Source organism: Pteronotus mesoamericanus, unplaced genomic scaffold (assembly GCF_021234165.1).
Source record: "Pteronotus mesoamericanus isolate MK-2021 breed Mesoamerican mustached bat unplaced genomic scaffold, CSHL_Meso_final contig_20, whole genome shotgun sequence".
NCBI classification, from domain to species: Eukaryota; Metazoa; Chordata; class Mammalia; order Chiroptera; family Mormoopidae; genus Pteronotus; species Pteronotus mesoamericanus.
The window spans coordinates 702,384-715,703 of NW_026555085.1; the positions used below are offsets into that span (position 1 = coordinate 702,384).

General features: G+C 41.8%; 1 pseudogene; it reads right to left on the reverse strand.

Moving 5' to 3' along the window:
* Positions 1-5,712: 5,712 nt before the first annotated feature.
* LOC129066964 (40S ribosomal protein SA-like) lies at positions 5,713-6,489 on the reverse strand (annotated as a pseudogene).
* Positions 6,490-13,320: the final 6,831 nt, after the last annotated feature.

The window sequence follows — 13,320 nt, forward strand, 5'->3', positions numbered from 1 at the left end:
GCGTAACACCTCATCTGGTTCTCCCGCGTCCCGAGTAAGGTTTGGGGGAGGAGGGCGGGAGGAACAGACACCGGATCCTCCCACCAGGAAGGTGGTCACTAGGGGGAGGCTCTGTGGGCGAGGTATCTGGGTGTGGGGAGGGTAGCCCCCTGTCATCCCCCAAAGAGCCTGAATCTCACCTCCCCCTTGGCCTGTGGTGTGTAGGTGGGCAGGGTGCTCAGGCTCGTTTTTTTGGCATGTGTGCCCACATCGCCAGGGTGTGAGTCATTCCAGGTGGCTGGCACACCTACATCTGGGGGCTGGTGTCAGAAGCACGGATCCTGTTGTGTGTGGCTTTGGCAGGCCTCTGAGTGTTGGTGTGTGGATGTCATTTCAGGTGCTTCTCTCTTTCCACCTTTTTACCTTACCTTTTAAGGACTTAAGGACACTCTGAAGCTTTGGGGTAAAGGGTGGGTAGCAGATGCTCACACTCTTGCCTCAAGGAGTCAGGGTAGGGCTCTCTCAGCTCTACTTCTAGCTGGCTTCCAGGGCCTCTCCCCTTATTTTCCTCCTGTGTCTTTCTTTCTATTTTTTCCCTGTGTATGATTTTATTTCTACTTTTCTCTCTCTCCTTCTTTGAGTTGTATCCAAGGGTTATCTATTTCAAATTTCTTGGTAAACTGAGGCCCAGAGAGTTGGCATTGCTAGGGTCACTCTGCAAAGGAGTGACCAGAAGTGGAGCCATACCCACATCTAATCTGTGTCCTTTCTGTGACTCCACCAGGCTTTTTTTTTTTTTTTTTTTAAATTTATTTTAGATCCCTAGAACTCCTTTCTGCTTTCTGACTTTTTCCCTCTGATCTTTCCTTGTGCCCTTTCCTCACCTCTATCTCTCTGTCTCTTCCTTCCTTCCCCTCCTCTACCCATTTCTCCTAGTTTCCTCTCTGCTTCCTTGTCTTTCTAGCTTCTCCATCTATCTCTAGCTAAGCCTTCCTGTCTGGATACCCTTGGGGGTTTGTGAATAACTAACATTCAGATATCTACTACTATGATTGTACACACTCTTGTTCAAACATGCATGTGCATCCATCAATGTCTAAATGCCCAAAAGTGCACAGACTTACAGACAGGTACATTTACACAATGCAAACATCACAGAGATGCTCAAAGAATGTCATACACACCGAACAAATATCATAGGGACAAACACCAAGTATTATTTAGGGTCAGATAGCCATACTCAAAGAAAACAGGCAGAGACCCTCTGTCATTAGTTTTATTGTCAATAAGAACAACAATACAACAGCAGTGTGTCTTTATGGAGCCAGAACACTATATTAGACATCCCCTCCAGGTATCCTGCCCCTGCATACTTATCAGGGAGACATTCAAATATGACACCATGATAAACAAACTAACACAAATAAACACATGTATACTCATCTTGAAATAAATCTCCCAGCTCAATACCCATAAAACACACAGATACCGAAGTAAAAGACTACAGAAATGATCAAATATATTATGTAAAAGATAGGCTTCTATGGTTTGATGGTGGGATAATGATTCCCCAAAGATGTTCACATCCTAATTCCTGGAACATGTAAATATGTAACCTTACATGGCAAAGCAGAATTAAGTTTGCAGATGGAATTAAAGTTGCTAATCAGTGGAGTTTAAAGTAGGGAGATTATTCCAAATTACCCAAATGGGTCTAATATTATCTCAAGGGTCCTTCAAAGTGGAGGACAAAAACAGAAGAGAACAACCAGAAAGGTGGAAGTATGAGAAGTATGTGGCCAACATTGCTGGCTTTGATGACTGAGGAAGGAGGAGAAAACAAAGGAAGTGGGTGGCCTTCAGACACTGCAAAGAACAAGAGAATGGATTCTCTCCTGGAGGCTCCAAAAGAACCCAGGCCCTGCTGACACCTTGGTCTTAGACTATAAGAACTATTTTGAACTTCTGACCTCCAGAACTCTTAAGAAAATAAATGTGTTGTCTCACACATTTCAAACATAAGTTTGTGATCATTTGTGATAGCGGTAAATACAAAACTAATTCAGACTTTCTTTTTTTATTACTTTGACTTTTTTTAAATTTAAAATCATGTTTATTCTATTACAATTGTCTCAATTTCCCCCCCTTTGCCATCCACCCATCCCACCCCTCACCCCACCCACTGCTCCCACAGTCAATTCCCACTCTATTGTCCATGTCCATGGGTCATTCATACATGTTCTTTGTCTAGTCCCTTCCCCTTCTTTCCACAATTGTCCTCCTTCCCCATCCCCTCTGGTCACTTTCAGTCTGCTCCATGTGCACACACTTTCTTTCCCTTTCTTTCCCAGTCTCTGGCTCTTAGAGACTGTCTGCACTTGTTTGCCTCCTTCCTATTTGTCTAATTTCTCTGAATTTCTCTGCTTCTCTTGACCTTCTTGTCCACCACTTTTGGTCTTTTTTTCTTTGTATTTATTTTCTTGGCTCCCTCCCCACCCCAAGGTCTCTTAGACATTGGGTTCTTTTTGGATCTGGGCCTATAGTATTGGGGAAATTCTTCTGTGTCTCTGCATGCTTGCTTTGAGTATGTCTATCCCTGAATAATACCCAGTGTTTGTCCCTATGATATTCAATGTGTATGAGATTATTTGGGTATTTCTGAGACATTTGCATTATGTGAATATACCAGTCTGTAAGTCTGTGCACTTTGCAACATTTAGACAATTAACCAGATTAACCAAACAATCCTGATGCCTAGAGACATGACCCAAGGGCAAAAACTAAAAGTGTTTCCCTTAAGATCAAGAATAAGGCAGGGATGTTTGTTTTTGCCACTTTTATTCAACATAGTACTGGAAGTCCTACCCACAGCAATCAGACAAGAAGATATAAAAGGCATTCAGATTGGAAAGGAAGAAGTAAAACTATCATTATTTGTATATGACATGACACTGTATATAGAGAACCCTAAAGATTCCACCAAAAAACTACTAGAACTGATACATGAATTCAGTAAAGTAGCAGGATACAAAATAAATATCCAGAAATCACTTTTATACATCAATAATGAACTATCAGGAAGGGAAACTAAGAAAACAATTCTGTTTACAATTGCTTCAAAAAATACTTAGGAGTAAATTTAACCAAGGATGTAAAAGGCCTGTACTCAGAAAATTATAAGCCAGTGAAGAAAAAAGTGGAAGAAGATACAAATGAGAGAATATACTGTGTTTATGAACAGGAAGAATCAACATCATTAAGATGTCCATACTACCCAAAACAATCTATAGATTCAATGCAATTCCTATAAAAATACCAATGGTGTTTACACAGAACTAGAACAAATATTCCAAAAATTTATATGGAACTAGAAACAACCCTGAGCAACCCTAACAAATAAGAACAAAGTTGGAAAAATCGCACTTCCTGATAGCAAACTATACTACAAGGCCATAGTAATTAAAACAGCATCATGCTGGCATAAAAACAGACAGATAGATCAATGGAACAGAATAGAGAGACCAAAAATAAACCCATGCCTTTATAGTCAATTAGTATTTGACAAAGGAGGCAAAATAATACAATGGGGTAAAAATAGTCTATTCAACAAATGGTGTTGAGAAAATTGGACAGATACATGCAAAAATAGAAAAAGAAAAAGAAAGTAGACCACCTTCTTACACCATACACAAGAATAAACTAAAAATGAATTAAAGACTTAAATGTTAGACTCAAAACCATAAAAATTCTAGAAGAAAACATAGGCAGTGAAATCTTGGACATTTCTCATAGAAAAATTCTTTCTGATATATCACATTGAGCAAGGGAAACAAAAGAAAAAATGAACAAATGGAACTACATCAAACTGAAAAGTTTTTGCACAGCAAAGGAAACCACCAACAAAATGAAAAAAAAAGACAACCCGCTGAATGAGAGAACATATTCACCTATGATACATCTGATAAGGGGTTAATATCAAAAATTTATAAGGAAATTCAAAAAATCAACACTAAAAAGCCAAGCAATTCACTTAAGAAATGGGCAAAGGACCTAAGTGACTTCTCCAAAGAGGACAGACAGATGACCAATAGACATAGGAAAGGATGGTCAATGTCACTAATCGTCAGAGAAATGAAAGTTAAAACCAAAATGAGCTATCACCTTACACCTGTCAGAATGGCTATCATCAATAAATCAACAAACAACAGGTGCTGATGAAAAATGGGGAAAAGGGAACCCTAGTGCCCTGCTGGTGGGAATGCAGACTGGTGCAGTCAATGTGGAAAGCAGTATGGAGTTACCTCAAAAAATTAAAAATGGAACTGCCTTATGACCCTGCAATTCCACTTCTGGGAATATATCTGGAGAAACACAAAACACTAATTTGAAAGAATATATTTATTGCAGCACTATTTACATTAGCGAGGATTTGGAAGCAGCCAACGTGCCCATCAGTAGATGAGCGGATGAAAAAGCTATGGTAAACTTACACAGTGAAATACTATTCAGCAGTAAAAAAGAAGGAAATCTTACCCTTGTGACTGCATGGATGGACCTGGAGACTCTTAAGCTAAGTGAAATAAGCCAGTAAGAGAAACACAAGTACCAGATGATTTCACTTTTATGTGGAATCTAATGAACAAAATAAATTAACAAAGTGGAGACAGATCCATGGATACAGAGAACAGACTGACAACTGTCAAGGGGAGGGAGATGGAGGCTGGTGAGAAGGGTGACACGATTAAGCAAAGAAAAAAAAGACTCACGAACACAGACAACAGTATGGTAATTGCTAAAGGGAAGGGGAGATGAAGAGACAGAATAGGGTAAATGAGGGATAAATGGTGATGGGAAGAAACTTGACTTGGGGTAGTAAACAGACAATACAATATACAGTTGCTATATTTAATTGTATACCTGAACCTTATATTATTTTATTAACCAATGTCACCCCAATAAATTCATTAAAAAAAAAAAAAGACAGCTCTGGCTGGTGTAGCTCAGTGGATAGAGTGCTTGCCTGTGAACCAAAAGGTTACTGGTTTGATTCTCAGTCCAGGCATATGCCTGGGTTGTGGGCCAGGTCCCCAGTTGGGGTCATATAAAAGGCAACCAACTGATGTATCTTTCACACATTAATGTTCCTCTCCCTCTATTTCTCCCTCCTTTCCCCTCTCTCTTAAAATAAATAAGGAAAATATTGAAAAAAATAAAGTGTACATTTCAATGTTAAAAGAAAAAATAAAGACATGATCCAGGTCATAGGAATATCATCTTCACAGTCTGGTCTCTTGTTTAATACTACAACAACCATGGGACTGAGAGTCTAGCCATTTGTAGTGAGGACTCTGGGATTCCCACATGGTCAGGGATCTGCCTAGGCTCAAACAGCAGGTTAAAGGCAGAGCCAGGAATGAAATTCAGATCTACTGCCTGCAAATTTGGTGCTCTTTCCCTTAAATGTGACTTCCTCTGTTCTGAGATTTAATTTATCTTTCCTTTTTCCCTCCCAGAAGCCTCCTTCATCCCTGCAGCTGCGGCTTTCAAGCTCTACTTAGGGCATATAGCTTCTGTCAGAGAAGTTTATCCTAGATGCTCATTTGTTCTCTTTCTTTCTGACAATCCCCTATCAGTGTAACTTATTTTTATTCACCTTTTTAAAAAAATTTTATTTTAGAAACTGTTTCTGTGTAATTTATTTCCATTCTGTTTAAGAGTTTTTGGAAGAACAGCTTAAGACCACTCAGTGGTGTTTCCTACCCATTCAGTGGCCTGAGCAGTGGGGGCTGAAGACCAGTCTTCAGTGACAGCTGAGCACCCAGGATTCAATAGGAAGTTGCAGACTAGCCAGGAGGGCATCAGGATGCCTTCAGACCAGTCCACGACCTCAGGTCATGCAGCAGTGAACTTGGAGCTGGAGCAAATGCCTCCTTGGTTACAGCCTTTTTAGCAGTGACCTGCTCTTCCTTTCCAGTCTCTTCAGGACCTCTGTAGAAGTAGATATCAGGTAGAACCTCTGATGGATAGTCATAGGAGATGGTGCCTCCCATGAGCAGAACTTCCCAGGCCAGCATCAATCACATCAGTCCCACTGAGTGAGCCCCCTCGTTGTTGCCAGGGATGGTAATGTCCACATAGTACAGAGGAGAGTCTGTGTTACACAGAGCAGTAGTAGACAGGTTAACACAGGATGCTTCCGTGATCAGACCTGGGACCAGCAACCACCAGAAGTCTTGGCTCCTTCAAGGCTGCCTATATCTGGTTATTGAAGCTTCCAGAAATGAAGCAGCCAGCAACAAGAGTGACTGCAAAGGTAGTAGCAAACATCAGCACAGCTCACTGGCCAGTATTCCTGGACAGATTTATGATGTAGATGTCATCACTTTTCCTCTTGTAGATGTACTGTTCCATTTGGAAGTCAAGGTTGGTGCCACCTAAGTGGGTTCCTACTGCAAGAACTTTGAGAACATACTCCTCCTTCATTTGCAGGACATCAAGAGCACAGGACATTGTGAAAGAATTTCCCTTTAAATTACTTGAGAATGAAAACAATGCCACGTGGTCCTCTCTCTGAGTAGTGCAGAAAGGCTATCCACCCTTCAAGTTCCCCTTTAAACATTTACTAATCTTTATTTTCTTAATGTTCCCTAGGCTTTCTTATTCCTTACCACTTTAGCAGTGTTTCTTTAGGAGCCATGCATTCATTCATTCATTCATTCATTTATTCACTCACTCAATCATTCAACGACTATTTATGAAGCACCTACCATCTATCAAGCACTGTTCTAGATCTCGTATCCTCTAGCAATTTAGATTCTGTTGGGAAAGACTAACAATAAGCGGGTAGAAAAATAAATTAACAAGATAATTATATATGTGACAAGTACTTTGAAGGATATAAAGGGGATTATATGAGAAGAGTTAACTGGAGGAGGTGTGCACTACTTGTAATAGGATGTTAGAAAAAGCTTCTCTGAGATGACTTTTGAGCTGAGCCCCTGACTGATGAGAGGGAATAAGTAGTGACAAGAACTAGGGGACAGTTTTCCAGGTAGTAGGGACAGCAGGTGCAAAGACCCCAAAGTGGGAAAGATCTTGATAAAGCACAAGGTGTGATGACAATGGTTTGACATGGGATTGGAGAGATATTAAAGGTCAGGCTGTGCAGGCCCTTAGGAACCAGGAAAAGGAGTTGAGTTTTGTCCTAAAAACAGTGAATGCCACTGAAAAGCATGGTCCAATCTGTGTATTTAAACATTCACTTTGTCCTAGTCTCTTCTCTCTATATTTTTCTAACTCTTGTCCTCCTTTGCACATTTACTTTCAAAATGAGCATCCCATTTCCATGCTACTTTCCCATGGGAGAGAATAAGTCTTCCAAACAAATTGCTTTTTAACCTGCATGATCAAATGTAGATAACTTGATTCTGGTTCCCATCTCTATTAGGGAGTTCAAATAATCAAGTTTATAAACAGAGTTGAGGGGCATTAATGACATGTAATCTAATCCTTACATTATGGATAACAAAATTGAGGCCGAAAGGGGTAACCCAGCTTCTGAAGATAACTTGAATTTTTTTCCCTCACCCCAAGGATTTGTTTATTGATTTTAGACAGAGAGAGAGAGAAGAAGAAGAAAGAGAAACATTGATGTGAGAGAGAAACATCCATTGGTTGCCTCCCGTACATGCACCCTGACCAGGGGCTGAACCTGCAGCTAGGTATATGCCCTGACCAGGAATTGAACCTGTGACATTTTTGTGCACAGGACGATGCTCCAACCTGCTGAGCCACCTCTGCAGGATGATAACTACTATGTTAAGTGGAGGAGTCTTTCTGGTCTTTACCTCTGGGGAATGCAGAAACAGGTTGTTTCCTGTCCCTTAAACACTGGTTTCAATTTAAAAAGGTATTAACTGACCACTTACTATTTGTCCAAAATCAGGGCCAAGGTTCACAAGGAATAAAGGAACAAATGGTGAGGTCCATGCACAGCAACACTGGGGTATGCTGATCAGCGTCACAGCATCACACTGCCCTCAGGCAACTTAGAATTTATAGGCAAGAGAGATACGGTGCAATTGTACAGTATACACAAATTGTGGTATGAAGGAAAGTACAGGGTGGTGAGGGCTATGTTAGGTAGGCCTTAATGCAGGGAGTAGAAATCACTCTAGATGTTTTAAGCAACAATGGACTAAATATAGAGAACTAGAGGAAAAATCACTCAGAAGTCTGGAGAATTAGAACTGAAGTGGTTCTAACAGGACTGCTGGCCTCAAGGTCACTTGTCTTAGGTCAGAAATACTGCAGCTACCCCTAAAATAACAGTTACTGCTGCCTCCCCACCAACTGTCTCAGTGGCATGGACCTCTCATGTTGATGGGAACTTGTCTACACTATCTGTTAGAGGAAAATGGCCTCCACTGCACTTCTGCCTTTACAGTCTAGTTTAGGCCCGGCTGAGTAGCTCAGTTGGTTAGAGTATTGTCTGAATATACTTCAGTTGTGGGTTTAATACCTGGTCAGGGCACAGACAGAAACAACCAATGAATGCATGAATAAGTGGAAAAACAAATCAACGTTTCTTTCTTTCTCTCCTTTTCTCTCTAAAATCAATTTAAAAAGGAAAAGTATACCTCATTACACTGTTTAAAAAAATAAAATTAAGAATAAATAAAACTTCAAACAAATGCATCTAGTTAGAAGAACTTAACTCCTGTACAGAACCTAACTGCAAAAATTTCTGAGAAATAGAGCTTCTTTTACTTTCCAGCCTCTCCAAATAGAAGAGGAATGAAGCCAATCCATATATCTGGAGTTGCCAAATAAAATACAGCTCTCCAGTTAAATTTAAATTTCAAATAACAATGAATTTTTTAGTATAAGTATCTCCCCAAAATTGTATGGAGCATAATTATCCTAAAAAATAATTTATTATTTATTTGAAATTCAAATTTAAATAAGTGTCCTCTATTTTTATTTGCTAAATCTGGCAACCCTATGAAAATCCAGCACAGAGACTAATTAATAGTTGAGTTACCTAAGTTAGATTGGGGTAACCTGAGAGATGAATAAAGTTCATCAGGCACAGAGAAGAGGGAAAAACGTTCCAAGCAAAGGGAGCATCTTTATAAAGACTGAGTCAAGAGCAAACTGGGCTAATTTAAACAAAGTTAGCACATGATGAGCTGGGGGTAAAAGTGGTACAAGGTGGATGAAGACAGGCAGAGAACAGATAATGCAGGGTCTTAAGTTCTGAGTAGTGCAATAAAACAAGTATAAAATGGGAGAGACCCAGGGCCATTATGTGCTAATGACATTCCCCAGATTTGTGCAAGGTGGTCATCCTGAAGACAGAAAATGATTCCAGTGATTTAGGTGAGAGATAATGATGGCTTGGGAGCTGGGAGCTGGTGAAGATGGAAATGAGCAGGACATATATTTGGTGGCTAGAACTGACAGATGAGTTGGAGTGGTACTTAAGAGGAGAGGGTAAGGAAAATCAGGGATGAATTCCTAGTTCCTGGAACTGGTTAATGCAAGTGCTATTACAGAAATGGGAAGAACTCTCTTACTGAGTTTTGAGTGTTGAGATGGCATCAAAGAGAGGAGGGAAGGGTAGAGTGATGAGGTGTTTAGTTTTGGCTGGACAGCAGGGCACGACCACTGCCTCTATCTGCAGAACACTTCCTGACGTTTACTCATCTGCTGCTCCTTCACTTCCTCTTTCAAGGTTTCTTTCTCCTCCATCATTTTTACTTTCTGATTCTCTCATTCTCTCTCTCTCTCTCCCTCTCTCTCTCCCTCTTTCTCTTTCTCGCTTTCTCTCTCTCCCTCTCCTTTGCTCTGTAGTCATTCCATTTCCTGGACAGAATCAGAGGCTTAGCCAATGAGACAGCTGGAGTGTAAGAAGCTAGATATTGAAATGTTGCCATGTTTCTGTGGTCCACAGTTTCCCAGTGACCTGGTAAACCATTTAGCATCTCCTTCGCAGACTGAGGGAGGAGGAGGCTGGAGAAGGCTTAGACAAAAGCAGCTGAGGAGGCATCCTCTATTAGAGTCTATCAGAGGGGAAACTGATTAGTCCAAACTCCACATTTTACATCTGAGAAAACTGAGGTGTCATGACCAACATCTGACTCTTGACATAGTCGGGACAGATGAGGTGTGATTGCACAGCAGAAGCAGCCACGGTTGGGTCTCTCGGTCATCCCTCCTTGCATGCCTGCTATTATTGGTGGTTGGTGGTGGGGTTTTACAGCAATTGTACCCTACTGCTAAAAACTCACACAGTTCCTCTGATACTGCCCAGAAAGAATTATTAATTGCAGGGCAAAAAGCCCCTGACCACCCCGCTGCTTCCTGCTTCACCTGTCAGGAAAGTTAATATTAGACATTGGGCAGGCCAGTTGCCAGAGAAGTGGAGAAAATGCTCTATTGAGAGTTCCCCCTGGTGGGACACCACCTCCCAGAATTATCACAACCACTACGCCTCCCATACCCTGGACAGGAGTATGAATGAATGAAGACATATGGGTGAATAGGCAAGGGAAGTTAGTTAGGTATTATTATTAAGTACTTGGGAACAAATACATAGAAATCCTCCTCTTTGTGTATGACTTAAAGCTAAACCTCCACAGAATAGCCACTAGGGCTGCTGAAACTTCTGTGACTTTGGTTGGTTTTAAAGACTGCACATGACACAGGGGCTGCACCTAAACAAAACAGATGGGATGTCGATCATCTCCCCAGACAGGTAGCCACAAGGGGCTTAAAAGTAACTTTTATAGAATAACTGTTCTGTCTGTTGAACTTGTCTTGGCCTTTGCTGATTTTTGAGAATTATTGATGGACATTTAGTAGGAGATGGTGTTTTGTACTTCTCGCTCTATTTGAATGTCCAAATAGCCCTCCTGGTCGGAATGACCTTTGCTTAGTGATGTTGTGTTTGCAAACAATGGTATTTTTCCAATCAAAGTAACTGTTGCTAAGAATGATTGTATTTAAATTTCCCTGTACTACGCTGTGCTATTTTTTATAATAATCTTTTATGTAATCATATCAAGTATCAGTTCCTTGTATTACCTCTATAAAAATAAAGTTCCTAAGCTTAAAGGTGTCAGTCCAGACTCCCAAGTCTGGCTGTCCTCCCACACTTCACCCTACTGTCTCCCTCCATTTCTTCACCGACGCCGTCTCTCCTTTGGGGACCCTGAGACCCGCCGAGGCTGGACCCCGGCACTGAGGCCTCAGGACGTTCTGACTAAACAAGGTAAGAACCTGCACAATATGAAGAACATACACCTCACTTGAAAACAGTGGAGTTTTCAATATTTGACTCAACTCTTATTTGTTTTGTGACTAAAGTGGAACAATTATATTTACATAGAAAAATTGTTTTAAGGATCAAATAAATAACATATTTATTTACTTAAAAAATGCTTTTTAAGCATCTACTATGTACCAGATATTGTGCTGGGAGCTGAGGACTCAGCAGACAAGAAAGTAGACAGAAATCTGCCCTCATGGGAATGACGTTCTAATGAGGAAAACACATATTTAATAAATAAATGAAATGTAGGATAGATACCATAAAGCAACAAAACTGTGAAAGAAGATACAGGAATTGGATAGAGTTGGCAGGATTACAATTTTAGTAGGTAATATTTGAGCAAAGATTTGAAGAAAGCTAAAGAATTAACCAATTGCTTATCTAGAGGAAGAGTGGTCCAGTTTGAGGGAAAGACAAGACAAAGACCCCAAGGCAGAAGCTGCTAATACGTGAGATTTAACATGAAGGTCATGTTGCTGGAGCAAAGAGAGCAGGAGAGAGAGCGGTAGGAAGTTAGAGAGGCAATAGGCTGACTGAGAAAGATCTGGAGGCCACTGTGGAACTTTCTTTCATGATGAGTGAGGTGAATCTGATGGGGATGGAGGTGGCTAGATGGGGCTGACTTCTGGGCAGGAGTTGATGGAGAGCTGGCAGGGTTTGCTGATGTAATGGATGTGGAATGTGAGAGCAGTCAGGAAGCTCCAAGGTTTGGCTCTAGCCCCTGGGAGGACAGAGTGCCAATGACTGAGGTGTGGAGGACTGTGCCAGTGGGTTTGGGGGGAAGTTCTGGAGTTAGAGCATGGACATGGTTAGCTGAGTTGCCCGTCAGATATCCAATAGCTTGGTGAACTGTGCAGCCCTCTCCAAGCATATCACATAGTGAGTGATGGCAAAACCTAAAGGATCAAGAACAGGTAACTACTTCAGGAGAATGTATATCGTCATTACAGGACAAAAAAAAAAACTGGGCCCATGCTCCCTGGCACAAGGTCAAAGGCTACAAAGGGTAAAGTCAGGGCTGGGACTCAAGTGTTTCTTCTCCACACAGTGTTATAACCCTGACTCCTGTCTCCCAGGGACCAGAGACACTAAGAGAACTGGGGACATGGAGTAAGAGCCAGAGGAATCAAGTCAGAAACATGAAAAGAAGCAAGAGGCAGAGAAGGGGGACTCATGAGGGAGACAGAGAGTGACCTAGAAAAGATTAATGAGCTGCAGAGCCAGTTGAGAGGAGCCCCGCCAGCCTCGCCCACATGATAAATTGAACTTCTCTTCTTTCCTCTTCCCAGGTGACCTGTCACCAAAACATTACTGGCATGCTGCTGGCATCCAGCCTGCTAATTCGTTCAGGAGCCTCTCCCTGGACACCTGAGCCTCAGGTGTACTGCCCCCAGCACACTCCTCCATCCTATCCAGCCCCACCCTGCATCTCGGGGAGGAAAACTGGTCTTAAGATCTGCCCTAAGTCGGCTCCCTTCGTCCAGCCCCTCCCCGCGCAGAGTCTGGCATCTTGAGCCCTTTTATCTGCCATCTCTGAGCACCTTTGCAAGCGTCCTTCAAGCGGGTGTTGGATACAGGCCACTATGTCCAAGTCTGGCGCCCCTCCCGGTGCCACACCCCACCCCCACGGGTGTGTGGCAGTCGTTGGGACGGGGTAGGGAGAAGGGGAGCCCTGAGGAAGCTCCACACTTGGGAGGAGAAAGGAGAAGACTGCAAACAGGTGGTCACAGGAGGAGTTAGGGTGAGCAGGTGGGGCCCACCAAATTATATGAAAGGGAAGGAAGGGTGAAATACCAGAAATGGTTGGGGTATCAGGAACTTAAGTCAAGTAAAGGAACACTCATTGAGCATTCCTATATGCCAGACAGCATGCAAAGTGTTTCCATATACACAATGCAGGTAGCAGCTGAAAAGAACACGAAAGACCTGTTTGGGCAGACATGAGAAGATCTCTAAGACCAATGGTTGAAAGAAAAAGTAAGTGTAGAGTATTTTGAACTATGAGT